General features: G+C 38.7%; 1 pseudogene; it reads right to left on the bottom strand.

The window, feature by feature from the left end:
• Positions 1–1,890: 1,890 nt before the first annotated feature.
• Positions 1,891–5,293, bottom strand: part of LOC107158395 — a 117,732-nt pseudogene continuing 114,329 nt past the window's right edge.

Genomic DNA, 5,293 nt, shown 5'->3' with positions numbered 1-5,293 from the left:
CTTTTTTTTTTTTTTTTTTTGTGTGTGTGTGTGTATGTTAGTGGGGCTCAAGCCCAGGGGTACTTTACCACTGAGCTACATTCCTAGCCCTTTTTATTTTTTTATTTTGATATAGTCTCACTACGTTGCCCCACATGGTCTCAAACTTACGATCCTAGTGCCTCAGCCTTCCAATAACTGGGATCACAGATGCCCAACAGGAAGAATTCTGTACTCTTGGAAAAGGACTAATCAGAGAGGAATCTACTGTCAACTTTCATCAGATAAGGTAATTTAAAAATTAATTTTAAAGGGAAGGAGCAGAGGAATGGCCAAAGCTAGCAACATAAATCACACAACTTCTGAGACAATTCCTGAATTGAAAATAGCATCAGAATTGCTCTTACTTTTGTATACTAATTGTCAGCTCTTTTGGCCTTTCAGTCCCTATCTTTCAGGTCAAAGTCTTCATTAAAATGCTTTTCAGGCTTACTGGCCATGAGGTTGTTTGCAATGGCCTACTCTGATGAGGTCCTGCTGAGGCAGAACTCAGGAGTCAGAAGTGCCAAATGATAGAGGTGCCAAATAATATGGCACTGGATCTCTGAGGTGGATGTAGGATATATTAATTAACTATGCACTAGGAGATTCTAGTCACTGACTTTTTTTTTTTTTCTAACACCATGAATTGGCTTTATTTTGTATGATCCACATTTCAGCATTTAGTGGTCCTGAACAGGAAGTATGAAGATACAGTGATGTGCCAGGAGGCTAGCCCCACCAATTTGGGATCTGCTGTATATGTACCGTGGGTTCCTCCTCAGTCCTTGCTGAGCACCAAAAGCAGGGTTTGTGCCAGGTCTCTAGTTCCAGTTGTTAGATTCCACACTAGACCCACATGGATGGCAGGGCGACCCAACAAGAGCCCTGTTCATACCTTCTTTACTGTCTAAAAGCAAAGTCATTACAGGAAAAGGAAATAATCCAAAAGAACCCTATATGCTTACAAGTGTCTTTATGTGGCCTTTCTCCAGTCTAAGCAGTAGGGGCTATGAGTGCTAGAAGGTCTATGTAACTCTGGTAACTGCCCTGTTCACCTTATAAAAATGTGAACCAAAGATGCATCAGTTGAGGGGGACAGGGCCCAGGATCCAATACTTATTTCTCAGTGAATTAACATGTTTTCAAAACTAAAGGAGGGAGCTCAGAGACTTTCCATCCTTACCTGATGGCGTCTGGCCAAAGCAAGGAAGGGTAGTTGAAAGTGTTGGGTGGTGACAGTGGGACAAAGGAGTTGAGGAGGAGGGAAAAAGCAGCACCCTCAATAAAGGTGGGGTAGAGGAGAGATAGGGAAAGCCATGAATTACTCATTGGAGGTCAATTTCTGAGGAGGCAGAGGGTTACAATGTGCTTTGGCCAAGGATGAGAGTGAAGGAGAGTGGGGCAGGATGATGGCTTGGATGGAACATCATTTAAGACTTAAAAAAGAAACCAGGGTGCAGGCAAAGCACTCCCCACTGTCAGCAGTAGTCCCCAAGTTTGTGATATGAAACCTTTACTGTAGCAAGCCTCCCAGGAGAGGGCTCTCCGCAGAAGGGTGGAGCCCCCAGACCAAGTAATCAGCAGCAAGGTGATTATGACTTCACAGTTGAGTTAAATGTGCCCCACCTGCATGATGGGAATCAATTTAAATAGATTTTCTTGATCCTAGAAGTTCAACTAAATGAATAGTGGTTACACTTGACAAAACAATTTGTTATAACACAACTTATATATCAAATTAACAAAAAATTAGTGTCATTTACAGTATCTTAAGATAAATTGCCTTTGAATGGGAGCTTCCTTTCCAGTATTTTGAAGTCTATAAGATGTATCTAGAAAAGTTACTACATTGGAAAATGACTGCTTAAGTCAAATGGGGTGGGACTTGTGATTTATGATTAATTTTTCTTTTTTGATTAATTGCTGTAACCACTGTCCTAATGGCTGAGAGAGTTTCCTATTTTCTTTAGACATCATTAAGCACTGCAACTCTTGCAAAACAAATTTGATGCCATTTGAATTCTGCCATTTTGCTAGCACTGATGTGGCTCTTGGGTCCACCACTCCATTAGAACTATTATCTCCATTCATATTAATTTTTGTTACAAATCTTACAAAGGAGAGTGCTTCTGGTTATTTAGGTCCACATTTTATTTTAAGTCTGCATATTCAGTTTTCATAAATTGTTCTTGGAGGCCCAATTATCATCCCTGTCCATCTTGTGTCATGTCTTCATCATCTAGACCCCAGTTAACTGTGCCATCTCCTACTCCTTTTTGGCATTCTTTGAGTTCTTCCAGAAGTTGGAAATTGCAAGAGACTTTTACTCCTGAGCTTGGGGTGGCTGCTATCTTGTGTCCTAGTCACTGACTTTTTAAAATTAAATTACTACATGGCATAAGCAAGTCTTAAAAGATATTACCCAACTATATCACAAATCTATTGGGTTTTTGTGGAGGCATGCCTAAAATGGCTATAGTTAGGCTCCTTCTCTGGGGCTTCTGAAAGGATGTGTTATGTTTTTAGTGTATAATCAATGCCATGAATTCGTAGTGTTTTGGTCAGTGTGTAGGCAAGGTCAGAAACACTCTGTTCAGCACATGTACTCAAGGTCATAAACAGTTGCTTGCGAGCATATGCCCACTTATGTAACCTGTGCTTTCTTTGTTTGGCCTGGATATAAAAAAAAAAGCCTATGGAAATGGATTGGGGAAGGCGGGGTGTTGGGGATAGCTGACTAGGGGTTTTTGCTACCTCCTAATAAAGGATGACCAATATTCCCACCATGCTTCCTAGATTTCAACCATCAAATCCCTGAGCCTCATCCTCTGTGTGACAGTTTCCCTATATAAAAATGTTTCTCTGTTCTCCTTTACAGTTGTATCTCCAGATAACAGAAAAGGAAGAAAAAAAAAGTATTTGAAAGTATGTGAGATGTGAAAGACTATCATTGTCTAATTTTGATACTGGAAAAGAAATTTCATATTTTTTGAACTTCAGTGACATCCTTTGTACCAACTGCATGTAGTTATTATGGATACCAAGTAAGAAAATGTTTTTTAAGATGCTCTGTTACAGTATATGAAGTCATGAGTCCTTTTTAAGTACTGTGTTCATAGAGAGGGCTCTAGTTCATAGTGGATGTGAGAGAGAGAAAATACCTGTTTTCTATATCTTACCCCTGCAGAAAAAAATCTTTATTTTCATAGACTCACTCATGTAATTATCCAAAAGAATACTTCAAATTCCAAATTAAGAGTTCTCTATAAACTTTTTCAAATAGAATGGCCTAACCAGGATCCAGTAAATGCCATCACAAGCCCACATAAGTTGATTCTTTTCAATTTATACCTAGAGCACCAAACTGGTGTTCCACAGTTTTCAGCAGAGATTCCAGTTTGTTACAGAGGTGGTGGTAGGCATTTAATGTCGAATAATATATCTTGTAGCTATAAAAAAAGTTTCTCCTCATATTTTAAAGTTTCTCATCCATTTTATTTAGGAAATCCATTTATAGTCAGGCTGATAAAATCAGCAATAAAAGTTAATTTATCCTTTACAGTATACTTTTTATTATGATCTCTAAATTAGAGGAACAACCATAAGAATTCAGGCAGAATAGTGGGAAAAGTCTAGATTAGAATTGAGCCAGAGCTAGATTCTAATTCCACCTTGAGCACTTTAGTCAGTGTGTAGTCAAGGTCAGAAACACTCTGTTCTGCACATGTACTCAAGGTCATAAATAGTTGCTTTCGAGCATATGTACTACTATATCAAACTGGAATGATGTTAACAGTCCTAGTGATGATGGTGGTTAACAAAAAGTGCATGCTTACCACATACTGCAGGAACCATACTAAAGGTTTGCATTTGGAAACTCATCTTTTCAATAATTCTAAAAAAGGTCCAGTATCACCTGTATTTCACTCCTGAGGGAACTGAGGCTCAGAGGGTAGGTGATTTTATAATGCCATTGAGCTGACAGAACCACAATAGGGTGACTATGTTTTGGCAGTGTTTTGACTCAGCCCAAGTTCCATCTTGATCTTTCATCTCAATAGTTTAAATCATTCATTCCAATGATAATATTCTCCAGTATACTTATATACATTTTCTGGTCAAATCCAATTATTGTTCATCATAACACATAAATAAACCCTCATGGATGACTTTTAATTACAACAGAGGCCAACTATGGGAAACACTTCCAAGAATGAGTCAGTCTATAGAAATATTTATAAAAAAAAGTTAGGATTAATATTAACGTATCCTTTTATTTAAAGTAATTAGATTTTTTGATTTGCTTCCCAAAAGCCAGTTGGATGAATAGTTTAAAACAGAAAAGTTGGAGCATTCCATGTCCTACTTGTTTTCTAGCTTATCTCTGTGCTAGCCTTTTCTCAGCTACATCACAGAGCACTCCTTAGAATCCTCTCCTGGGTGATGACTATAATATTTCTCACTAAGTAAATCATGGGTTTATGTGATCTTGATTAACAACAGATGATAATGATTTGAATAGTTTCCTTGCTGTTTTCTCTTTAAATCTGTTAAGCTCTTTTTATGGCACTAAACTTTTTGTCTAGAGAATATGGGCTGGAAGAGTGGCTCAGTGGTAGAGCACTTGCCTAACGTATGCAATGCCCTTGCATCTGAGCCCCAGAACTGGCGGGGGAGGGGGGCAGGGAAGGAGAGTGAAGAGAAAGTTTTGATATTTACTTAAAGCTTCTCTACGTGCACAGCACTTGCAATAATTTTCAGTCTATGGTGAAAAAATAAAAACATCTTGAAAGCCTTATTTCCATCACTATTCCCAAGTCTTATTCCCAACTCCCACAGACCTAACAGACCTACCTCCCTTTTTTGGCTCCCTTCATTTGTAGAAAAGTTCCCATGCCTCTTGTCTACATGGGACACTGTCTCAGTGCTCTTGCTGATTCCAGCTCAGGATGGCTTCTCTCAATTCTTCTGCCAAAGTCTTACTTGAGATCCCAATATCTAAAAACAAGAAAGTAGTAGTGTCCTCTCTGCTCTCACAGATTAGGCCCTGATATAGCACCAAGGAACCCCAGAGTTCTGGGCACAACTGTCTGCCAACCAATGCCTTAGTTCAATGTTGGTCATTTTTGTGAAAACCAAATTCTGTTGCCTTTTTCTCTGACTCCTCTTGCTGGCTTGACAAAGACTAAAACACTTGACATCTGTGGCCTCCTGTCCTACAATTTGCCCTCCTCTTTTTTTTTTTTTTTTTTTTTTTTTTTTTTTTTTTTTT

The sequence above is a fragment of the Marmota marmota genome, unplaced genomic scaffold (assembly GCF_001458135.2).
Source record: "Marmota marmota marmota unplaced genomic scaffold, marMar, whole genome shotgun sequence".
NCBI classification, from domain to species: Eukaryota; Metazoa; Chordata; class Mammalia; order Rodentia; family Sciuridae; genus Marmota; species Marmota marmota.
The sequence above is the reverse complement of the archived record's forward strand: the minus strand, read 5'-3'. Positions and strand labels throughout refer to the sequence as shown.